General features: G+C 32.8%; 1 protein-coding gene across 11 annotated transcripts in view; it reads left to right on the top strand.

Moving 5' to 3' along the window:
• Nucleotides 1-12,619, top strand: part of Kiaa0825 (KIAA0825 ortholog) — a 383,898-nt gene that overhangs the window by 32,021 nt on the left and 339,258 nt on the right. For 8 of the 11 annotated variants that reach the window (XM_078044969.1, XM_078044977.1, XM_078044964.1 and 5 more), the window contains one exon: nucleotides 9,592-9,661. The exons of the other annotated variants lie outside the window; for them this stretch is intronic. The gene's annotated coding sequence lies outside the window, so the exon portion shown is untranslated. The remainder of the gene's footprint in view (nucleotides 1-9,591; nucleotides 9,662-12,619) is intronic. 11 annotated transcript variants of the gene reach the window in all.

Genomic DNA, 12,619 nt, shown 5'->3' with positions numbered 1-12,619 from the left:
AACCAGAAAAGAAAGAAATTCCATTATTCAAGACAACATTGATGAAACTGGAAGACATTAGGCTAAGTAAAATAATCTATACACCAAAAGACAAATGTCACATGTTCTTACTTTTACATGGAATCTAAAATAATTGAAGTCATAGACAGTAGATAGTTAGTACCATGGGGTTAGGGCAATAGGAGATGTTACTCAAAAGTATAAAGTTTCACTTAGAAGGAATAAATAATAAGTATTTAAGGTGAGGGGTATGATTCATTCATTTTACACTGTATACATATATTACAACATCACTTTATACTCTATAAATATATATGATTATAATTTTTCAAGCAAAAATATAAATGTAAAAATAGAAGATAGAATGTTTACACTTTCCTGTTAGAAACCACTTCTGTGATTTTTCTCTTTCTCATGTGAGTATAACTTTATTCCCAGTCACTTAGACTTAAAATCTTATTATAAACACTGATTTCTTTTTCTATTTTACAAAGATCATGATTTAGAAGTTAGGGTATGTGTTAGAAGGTAATGATACCCAAAGTAGGGAGACCTTTTAGGACACTGCTGCACTTATCTAGAAGATGGTGTTTAAACATACACAGGGGTAGGTAGTAGGAGGAAATGGATGGATGTGAAAGACATAGCTGTGGGGTTGATGAGAGAATATTGGATTTTAAGAGATGCCTATCACATTTCTGACAGGAATATCTAGGTTGATGTTGGAGCTATTAATTATCATATGGTTGTCAAGAAAATGAAGAAGTTTCAAAGAGAATAAAATTGAGGCATATTAAATTTGAGGCACTGTGGAATTTGCCCAGCATATAGTCAGAACAATAACTCTAGCAGACAGATTGTAACAGTCAATGTGGATGTAGGAGAAATCATCCAGTTAGAGCATAAAGGGAAATACAAGGAAAGGGAGCTGGTTAAAGAAATTGAGGTAGAGTTTCCAAAATGGAGTTAAGGGAGAAGCAGTGTTAAGGGAGAAGCAGAGCCAATGGGGAAGGAATAAATAGGCCTAGGAACAACTTATAGCAGGCTGGAGGGAAGATAGCCTTTGTACATTTGTGAGATTTTAACAACTTTAGAAAGAGTTTGGGTCTAGTTTAAAATGTTCTCAAAAATATTTTACAGTTTGAAACTTTTAGATATATTTAATAAATTAAATTCCAAAGAGCTAATAGTCCTCAATATGGCTTGCATAATAACTTTTATTCTAATATTTCTCTACAAACTTAGTATCATTATTCATCTTTACTCCGGAATTTCTTGAAATTCTACATTTTATATTTAAGGGCATGTTGGTGGTATAGAGTGGACTTTTTGGTATCTTGTCAAGAATGTAAGCTTTATTGTACTTGACAAATAAAACTTTTCTAGAAATCTGACTTCTAATTTTTAAAATGTCATTCTTTAATCCTGTTTCTCAGTGGTATCTGAGAAACATGATTATAATTTGTGTAAGTAAATTTTTTTGCTACTTCATATTTTGACTTGTTACTTTTAAAAATTATATGGAAAATGTATTCTTGGAGTTGGGGTTGTGGCCCAGTGGTATAGTGCTTGCATAGCATGCATGAGGCACTGGTTTTGATTCTCAGCACCACAGTATAAATAAATTTAAAAAGGTCCATCAGCAACTAAAAAATTTTAAAAAAAGAATGTATTCTGTATCTTTTAAACTTTAGTAATTAAAAAACCTAATTTTTCCTCCTATAATTAATACCTATACATTATCTTTCATGTGTTCATTTTGATGTTTTAGTTTTGGTATGTGATTCATCTTTTAGTAGATAAATGCTAGGTTCTTTCATCACAATTACAGTCATTGGTCTGATAATCCTGTGAGTCAATCTACACAACACAAGTAGCTCATATCAAACTCCAGGCAGGTTTAGTTAAAATTAAAATGCATGCTCAACTGTAGAGATTGTCAAGTGTGGAAATAATATTTGTCCAGCTGGACAGCTTTCTTTTGTAGTTGCTAAATGAAAGTTGAGATTCTGTCTACTCCTTGAAAGCTTCTGTGTCATGAAGGTAATTTGGACTGTTTGTGGTTTGACAGGGATTATTAAAATCAGATGAAGTGAAGGGAAGCAAGTGTGAGAAAGCAAAATTGACACTGACACTCTCTATTATTTGCAGCTTGGATCATGATGACTATGTTGATATGATAGATTCACTGTTGAGATATGTTAAGCAGCAAATAAAGTAAAAAGCAAGTATAGTGATGGATTTTTTGATTTAACATGAAGAAATTGATTATTTACTTTCACTGTTGCTTTTTAAATTGATTTTCAAGTCATTTCATATGAATTTTTTAACTACTAACAAATTTTCGTTTTATTAACTATAAAATTAAAAAGCATATTGCAAAGTACATATGACAAAAGATTTCTTAAATATTAAAGAAATTAATCACATGATTAAAAATCATGGAATTTTAAAAGTAAGAGTCCTTAAAGATTATTTTAATCTCATTTCCCTTTTTTCTAGATGGAAACAGAATTTTTAGGTATCACATTTAAATTTTATTTGATTAACTTAAATATTAAATCCTGATTTTTCACCACAGCATAGTTTCTTATCTTTTCAAAATATTTTTTAAAAAATGGTTTAAATTATTTTTAAAAAGGCACTCAAAAATGGTTTAAGCCACAATTGTAGATAACTTTTTTTTCTTAAGTTATAATGGTTATGTGTTGCCTTTAAATAGTATTGTTTACATGATGGAGTAAATATCTCCACAAATAAAATATTCTGCTGAAAGCATTCTTAGTGAATAGCTGGGTGACTGTTTCAGGATATCAATCAAGGACAGTCACAATAGAAAAATATAATTAAATATGAAGAACTATATGTATAAACAAGAAGAGCCTAGAATTGTGCTATGCATTGTGGAAAAACCTCAGTATTATTTCAGCAGAGTAGTGAAATAACCAGATTTAGTTTGTAAAATGAGAAGTCAAGTGCCGACATGCAAGGCACACAACACTTGGATGTCCTACAGTTTAGTTCATTTAATTCTGATATTGATTGCCTGTAGTTAATGCATACCCCCACAAGGCTGCATTCACTTCATATGCAGACACAACTGGTTTTCCCATATGCCCTGTTATTATATGATTTCCCAGCTAAGAATAATATCTACATTTCTGATATGTTGCACTTAACCTAGTGGAGTGCATATTCAAGGATTCTTACAACTCACTCTTGGGCTGGATAATTCATTAGAATGACTCACAGAATTCAGGAAACACTGTACTTATAGGTATGCATATCAGAAAATGTATAACTGAGGGATAGTCAACTGGAAGATATGTATAAGACAAAGCAAGGGTGGGGACCATGGCAGCAAGTCTCCATATGTTCTCTGGATGTGCCACCCTCTCAAGACATGAGTGGATTGAACATCCTGGGAGCTCCCTGAATCATCTTGTTTCAGTTTTTAATTGAAGTTTATCATGTACTCATGATTGATTAAATCATCAACCATTAGTAACTGGGCTCAGTTTTAAACCTACAACCTGCTACTTAGGTGATTGATTCCTCTGGTGACCAGTTCCCATCCTGAAGCCTTTTAGGGACCCACCAAGAGTCATATTTCAGCATAAATTCAGACATAAATAATAAAAGACATATCACTCAGGAAATTACAAAGGTTTTTTGAGCTCTATACTCAAGAGAGAACAAAACCCAAATATGTGTGTGTGTATATACACATTATCATACCACAAGATATGATCCTTAGAAACCACATAGGATGTTTTTCTTTTTTTTCCTGGTACCAGGGATTGAACTAAGGGGCACTCAACCACTGAACAACAATATCCCCAGCCCTGTTTTGTATTTTATTTACAGAGTCTCAGTGAGTTGCTTCGCTTTTGCTGAGGCTATCTTTGAACTCATGATCCTCCTGCCTCAGCCTCCTGAGCTGCTGGGATTACAGGCATGCACCACTGCACCCAGCTCTTCCATTTTTTTCAGCAAGAAATAATGTTCAGACTTGGAATACTGTAGCTGACAGAAGGAAAAGTAAAATTTGAATTATTCACTAACCATTTTAGATATTTGGGAGAGCTTGGGCACAAGCCTGTAATCCCAGCAGCTAGGGAGGCTGAGGCAGGAGGATCACAAGTTCAAGGCCAGACTCAGCAACTAAGCAAGGCCGTAAGAAACTTAATGAGACCCTGACTCAAAATTAAAAAAATAAAAAGGGCTGGGGATATGCCTCAGTGGTTAAGCACCACTGGGTGCAATCTCTAGTACCAAAGAAAGATATCTGGGAGACTAGGGTCAAAGAACTTTTTGACCCTTTAAGATGGGGATCAGTCAACTTTTTCTATTATAAAGGACCAGATAGTAAATATTTTAGGATTTGTGAGTCACATATGTACTCTCTTTTTTTTTGCTTTCGCTTTTTTGTTTTATTTTGTTTTGTTTTATAACACATTAGAAATACAGAAATCATTCTTAGGTCATACAGAAACAGGTTCTACCACAGTTTACAAATACCTGCTCTAAGATACAAGGGCAAAAGAAAAAGAGATAGTTGGTTAGCCTATAGTGTCAGAGAAAAAAACAGTTTAAATAAAAGATTTTGAATTAAGTTTTAGACATGTGCAATTATCTAGTAATTGCTTGGAAATGTGTGTTGGGGTAGAGATCTAGACCTAAAGAGCATAGTAATGATAGATGAAGAATTTACTCACAAAAGCACACAGAATAAATGAGGATCATGAAGTCTGACATGAAATGAACAAGAAGAGAAGGAAGTGCCATAGAAGAGGCACTGTTACCAGGGTAGGCACCTCTGGAATGAAGAGGCTTATGACCTATTTCAAAGTAAGATAAGAGAATTCTTTTATGGCCTACTTCAGGGGAGAAGCAAGGTTTGAGAGAGCTTTCTGCTTCAGTTGTTTTCCTAAGAGCTAAGGGCATATTCGGGAGGCATGTTCTTAACCTCATCATAAGTCTAGAGAGAATATCTGTGGTGAATATCAATGTTTAATGGCAGAGATGAAAGAGAAGACAATTAAGATTATTATTAATGTAATAAAAACCACTCTGGTTAATTTAAGGCAAAAAGAAGAAGAGCAATTGTTGGGCAATGGTGCCCAAACGGATTTATTTTTTGTGTCTCACCAAATCAACACAAAGCTATATAATCATTCATTCAGAGGAAAGGAACTGTGTGGCTTCAGTGGCCTCAGCCACCAAAATCCACAGAACATATATCTTCTCTTAGGAGGCTGAAATTAACTTGATTGATCTATTGTCAGTGATTCCCTGCCCTTGCCTTTGGTCCCATCCTCAAAATTTATTTAGACGATCTAACATCATCAGATGGTGTAACTCTCAAGCAATTAGTTATAACCAGAAAAGCTAGGTCCTATAACACAAAAATATGCTTTCATTTTATATGCACATGTTGTGTATCAAAGTTAAAAAAAAAAAAAAACATGTTGTGAGCTGACCAGCTACCCAGTTTTATCTCTTACCAGGAGCCTGTGAGTAAATGGTGTGAGACAAGAAGAGAACTAGAAGTATTGTCAAGACAGGAGACAATTTCAAGGAATGAGTTCCTTCCACTAGACTATGTATGATATAATAGGAGCTGAAAAATATTCTGGTCAGTTTCATTTTAAGGGTATAGGCAGAAACCTGATTTTCTGGACTGATAATCAGTAATAATATTGGATTAGGATATATAGACTACTATTTTGAGAAACTAGAATATGAAGGGAAGGGAGGAGATGGTCCCAGAGAGGGGCTGCTATTTCTAATAAGAATCTTGAACATGTTTATAATCATTTGAAAGGAATATTGATGATACAAGATTAGTGACAATTTGTGAAGCGAAACCTTGGAAGTCATAAAAGGGTATTGCCAAGGATAGATTTTAATCATTAAGTTAGTGTTAAGCTAGTTAATATTACCAATAGTTTAATATTACCATACTAAAAGACTAGCTAATTAATAGTATTAGCATTTTAAGAGAACTTCTTATACTCTTGGAATGTATTTTAAGAATCCTAAATTTATTAGAAGGAACTCATTTTGATACAAAGTATGTCCTACATTCAAAGTACTATCTATTTATTGAAATAGAATTCCTTAAAAATGCATTTGGCATGTCATAGCTATGTTTGTGATTATTCTCAGTCAATGCATAATATGCTGCCTTTTTAAAAGTGCTTCATAACTTTCTACCAATATACATAAATTTGTTCCCTATATTGATGAGGTTTTACTATGCTTAAAAATTCATTAGTTAATCATTAACCTTATGGCTGGTGACATTATTTAGTTCCAATCTCAAAATATATAATAATTTTGCATCTTTGAAATCATGTGAAATGTATGAGTGCCAAGTTATAAAAGAATGATAAATTAAAATTTATTTTCACATTATCTTGGTTTCACTGTTCTATTAAAGCAGAGATGGCTAGGATTGCATATTGAAGATTATAAAGGGTTATTAAAATGAAGATATTTTCTAAAAAGAGAATTGCATTGAAAAGAAAGCATTGTCATATTTGGTGAGAAAATCATATGACAATTAATTCTGTTTGCTTGTCAAGCTACAATAGTGTATTCTGACTGATCCTGTCAATTTCTACTTCATATGCACACATATATAAATCATTAATAGAGGAGTTACAATGAAATATCTTATATTTTAAAAAGGTGACTTTTAATAGCTGTAGAATGTTAATGTATTATCAAATTTATATTGGTATTATAAGCCATATAATAATAGTAATAAGGAGTTACATACTTATTAGCAAAAAGCATAGCAATCTATGAAGGAAAATCTATTATGTGGATGAGAGGTGAGAATATAAATTGAATAGAAAAACACATTCTTTGTTTCCTAACATGATACCTCAACATATATTTTAAATTACTATCAACAAATTGAGTTCCATTTGAATCTTTTTTTCCTGTCTTTTGGGGAAGCTAAAACATTAAAATTTCAATGCCCAAGTAATTAATGAAAAGAAAGATTTCTGGTAATTCTATACTATCAGAGAAGTAGATCTAGCCTTTTAAAAAAGATATTTTTATCTTGCTTTGTTTGGGATTATTTTTCTTTGCAATTATGTAGGTTTTATAATAAAGGATATTTATGATGGTTCTAGTGAATGCTGTCAAATATATGTGGCAAAAGACAAATTAACATTTATTAGAAGTGAAATAATAATTCTTAAGTGTAAGTCTATCCTGAGAGGTAGTTGTTTATAGCATTGTGATTAAGGTTAACATTTGTATTCTGAATCCTAACCGTGTCACTTCTGATCTAAGTGACCTTGAGCAAGTCATGAACCTTTCTGTGCCTCAGTTTCTACATCTTTAATATAGAGATTATAATAATGCCTATCCCTTAGCATTACCTTAAGAATTAAATGAGTTCATTTAACATAAAATACTTAGAACAGTGCCTGGGCTAGCTGTTGTTATCATTAATCTTGTTGTTTAACCATCATAACTTTAATTCATGTCTCTAAGAATGTACTCACTGAATTAAAATTTTCATGATTTTTTAAAATTAAATTTTGATTAATGTAATGTTAGTAGGACTCTGTGAATGATATAGAAGAAATATTTGTGACTAGATATGGATGGAAAAGTAACAATAGCCTGGCCAAAAGAAAAGGCTGGTCCAGGTGTAAGAATGATAGCCTGAGCAAAATTTGTATTTATTTTGCTATTTTATCAAACCAGCAGTACAAAGCATATTCAGCAATATGAAGAATGATAGAAATGATATAAGAATACAAAGAATAATAGATCAAGGATACCTGATGGCTTCTGTAGATCTGATTTCTTTTCCTTGTGAAGGCATGAGTCACTTGACCTCAGACAACTTTTGTTGAGTAAAGAGTGCCCAGTCAAGAGTTCAGACACATGGGACAGCTGTTTTTTAGAATATTTTAGGGAGCTTGGAGATTGGCATTTGTATAAAAAGTAAAATATAAAAAGTTGGCATTTGTATAATATAATAACTTGCTGCCTCATATTTCTTCTTTTCACATATTATTTCTTGCTAAGCAATAGATTCTTCTTTAGTTTTCTATGTGACAGGCCTGGGTAAGGGAAAAGAGAAACTTAAAAATGGTTATGTAGCCAGGCATGGTGGTGTGCCTTGACTCTCAGTCATTTGGGAGACTGAGGCCGAAGGATAGCTTGAACCCAGGGGTTTGAGACCAACCTGAGCAATATAGTGAGACTCCCATCTCAAAAAGAAAAAAAAAAAAAAAAGGATAGGGGATTCTGTGAAAAATAATGGTATCAATAAACAAAATAGTCTCGTCCATTGAGAGCTGATTTGAATTAGGCAAAAATTGGGCGTTCTCCCACCATTTCTTACAGAATATAATGAATTTATAGCTTAAAGAAACCATAGGGTCTAATAATTCTGTTCACCTCATTCTATAAGTGAGGAACATGAGCTGCCTTCTTACAGAGAGATTGACTTACCCAACCTCTACATAGAGATTCAGAACCAAGATGAAGACTCAAATCTGATTTTTGGAATCAATGGCATTTAGAGTTAAATGTGGTTTTTTATAGTGCAACATTGAAATTTGTTCAGTTGTATATGGAACATATAGTTATTTTTAATTAGTTAGAATACACTATTACTTTATTGTGCTCATTAACAGTGTTTATTCTGTTTTAGACACTGATATTGAATGGTAGGACTTTATGTGATCCAGAGGAGATGGACACATTAATTTCACAGTGTGTCAACAGATTTCAGAAGGCATGTAAACCTCCTTCCTGGGATTTTGTACAGAAAAGAAATTATGTGGTCCTAATATTTCTCCTTTTCATACTTAATTTTAGTGTGAATTACATCCAAGTGGTTTTTCTTCCTTCTTTCACTCTTTTAAAGCACATATTGGTTTGTCAATATAGAATAATGGCATTTTCTGAAGTTTTATTGTTGAAGAGACAAAGAGAAATGCAAAATAAGGATTCTGACCATTTTATGAATCTAAATAAAGAAAGAGTGTAAGATAGGCATTATATTAAAATATAGCAAAGGGCAACTGAGATTTCAAAATTAATTTTGTGGGATTTCCTTTGATTACATATAGGCCTTAAACCTTCAATTTTCTTGCCTCAGCTTCTCATCAGGTTTTTTCTTATTCTATCACAAAGTATCTGTGATACTTTGGCTTTTTGGGTAGGTATGTTTTATTGTAATATTTTCTGGCAGTGTTGAGAATACATTCATATTTTCTTACAGTTGCTATTCTTGGGAATTTATAACTCAATGGTTATAATTTGACAAGGATTGAAATTTAATCCACATATGTTTGACTTAGATATAATTCTTTAAGCTTAACTCTTTAATAATTTTAAAAGGCAATGATTCATATTATATTAGCAGTTAATATTTGTTTAAAATATTATGTGCTTTTTTAATCTTATAAAAAATGATCAGAAACAAAGCAATATTGTGGAACGACAATTTAATAGTTATTATACTTTGAACAATTATGACTTTAATTTTTGATTTATTTTTTTTAAAGAGAGAGAGAGAAATTTAATATTTTATTTTATTTTTTTTAGTTTTCGGCAGACACAACATCTTTGTTTGTATGTGGTGCTGAGGATTGAACCGCGGCCGCACGCATGCCAGGCAAGCTCGCTACCGCTTGAACCACATCTCCACCCCTTGATTGATTATTGATTAGGATGAGGTTTTTTAATATCAAATTATGATTACCTTCCTGATGACAAATCAATAGTTCCAAGTACAGGAACCAAACAGACTATAAAGCTATATCTTAACCTATAGCCTTACATGCTTTCACATTTTCCCCCTAAATATTTAAAAAAGTAGTTTCATTGTTGTGAAATACCACTGAAGAATTGCCAAACCTCATTTTGTCCCTCATTAATTTACTTTACTGTCATTGAGGACATAGTTATCTTTTATTTATCAGATAATAGTGATTGATTGGTGCCTAGACCCCAGGCCCACTTTAGTGCATGATGAACCACTACAATCCTCATGTGAAGACTTCCATATTTAAACATTAGAATAATCTACATTCAGCCTTCCCTGCTTTATTTCTCACATTGGTCCTCTGCATCCCTATCCACTCAAGCTAATTTTCCCATCATGTTAATTCTGTTTTACACATCAGGTTTTTCTTTTTCTTTTCTTCCTTGTTCCCCTATCTTCCCCCTCTCTTTTGTTTATTTGTTGTTTGGTCCCAGAGATTAAACCCAAGGATACTTTACTACTGAGATATTGCCCCAACTCTTTTTATTTTTTATTTTGAGACACAGTCTCACTAAGTTGCCTAGGGCCTTGCTAAATTGCTGAGGGTGGCCTTGAACTTTCAGTTTCCTTGCCTCAGCTTCTCATCAGGTTTTTTCTTATTCTGTCACAAAGTACCTTAATCTTGCTGCCTTAAGGTAACTGTGGCCTTTTTTTTTTTTTTTTTTTTTGGTCCTTTATCACCTTTAAACCTTATATAGACGTGGAAGCATCACAAATCTAGGCAGCTTACATGAACACTCTAAACCATTTTTATTCTAATACCTTATTATTCTTATCAAATGGCATTCTCCTTGTTGATTCTTTGTATTAATTGACTATTTTTCATACTGAGGTTAGATAGAAAAACATTACAACCATGTACACAGACAATCCTTAACAAGCTGGGGTATAGTTCAGTTGGTAGAATGCTTGCCTTGCACAAATGAAAGAATGAGGGGGAGAGAGTGAGAGAGAGAGAGAGAGAGAGAGGAATTCTTAAAAACCACATCACCCTCACCTTAATTCCTAGTGAAAAAACATGCAATGAAGTGTTTATGAACACCTCAAAGAACCAGAGCATTCATTGACAGCTACCTATATGCTTGTTATATGCAACTGTTTTCTTAAAATTTTTTTAGTCATTTTCTATGACAAGTTTTGGGAACATTTCTTCTGACAATCTTTATACATCTTGAAAACACTGGATGTTGCACCTTGGGCCAACACCCTGCAGCCATAATGTCTTCCCTCTTTAACAGCTGCATGGAAAAACAGGTATAGGTAAAAATTTTAGGTGACCTCTTCACATCTTTAATAATTCCTTAAATATTAGTTAGTTTGATCATTAATTTTTCTGGAATATCTTGCCTGTAGCTAAAATTGATACTTTTTTACTGTCTCTACTATTATCAGAACTCAGAACTATTTTAATGAATAAATAAGTCTTTAGCTACAAGGACAGCATAAAGTGATAAAGTAAAGATACAGAGCAAGACTGAGGTACAGACTCAAGGCTATAGGCCTTGCCTCTCAATCTCCACCTGCCCAGTTTCACTTAGCATTTTTCAGTACATGTATGTGATTACTTGTCTTGGATCTTAAAATATATTACCACATAGTCCAAACTGAATGCTAAATCTAAAAGTCCTAATGGTCTAATTTTTAGAATTTTGTCATTTTAAAAATATTCTTGAATATTTTTATGTTATACTAGGGAAATAATGTTTAAAATTAAATTTGAAACTGGGCAGTTTGGTGCATGTCTTTAATCCCAGCTACTCAGGAAGCCAAGGCAGAAGAATCAATAAGTTTAAGGCCAGCCTGGGCAACTTAGTAAGAACCGTCTTAAAAAAATAAAGGTGGGGGGGCATGACTTGGGGTTGTAGCTCAGTAGTAGAGTACACCTCAGTTCAATTGCCAATACTAAAAAAAAAAGTGTTTTTTTTTTAACTCCAGTAATCAATATTATACAAAAATACAGTTCTAACTTTAAAGTAGACAATAATATTTAAATTCTATGAAACAAATACAAGCCAGGCACAGTGACAGAGGCCGGTAGTCCCAGCAACTCAGGAGGCTAAGGCAGGAGGATCATCAGTTTAAGGTCAGCCTCAGCAACTTAGCAAGGCCCTACATAACTTAGCAAGACCCTGTCTCAAAATAAAAAATAAAAATTACTGGAGATATAGCTCAGTGGTAAAGCATCCCTGGGTTCAATCCCCAGTACCCATTAGTAATAATTATTTAAATATTTATTTATTTAAATAAATATATTACAAATTGAAATTAAAATTTATATATAGTTGAGCCTCATGTTGAAGAGAAAAGCAAAACAGATTACATCTATAGACAGGTAATCACTAGACTATATTCACAAGAATTTCTTGTAGAATCAATCTTGGCATTCTAATTGGGAATTATGACTTCATATAATTTAATGTTACATTTACTTTGCTTGCATTAGCGTATATATATATATATATATATATATATATATATATATATATATATATTTTATACACACACACACACACACATATCAATAAGTAGTGTCTTCTGCTTTGGCCATACCTATTTGAAAAGATTGTGCAGTACATTTCGACTTTTCAAAGTCTCATAATTTATTTTATTTCCCTTAGTATGGGAAATGGAAACAGAAAATTCTGAAGATGAAGGACTAAGCACACACATTTACTTTCCTCCCTCTTGAAATCCTATTGAAATGTTAGTAAAGATATAATAGAAAAGCAGCACTGAAAGAAACATGCATTGGAATATTTCTGAAAGATAGAAGGTAGAGAGGCTTTGAGAAATGAAGACACCAGAAGC

This window comes from Ictidomys tridecemlineatus, chromosome 1 (genome assembly GCF_052094955.1).
Source record: "Ictidomys tridecemlineatus isolate mIctTri1 chromosome 1, mIctTri1.hap1, whole genome shotgun sequence".
Lineage (NCBI taxonomy): Eukaryota > Metazoa > Chordata > Mammalia > Rodentia > Sciuridae > Ictidomys > Ictidomys tridecemlineatus.
Note: the sequence above shows the minus strand (reverse complement) of the source record. Positions and strands in the feature narration are given on the sequence as shown.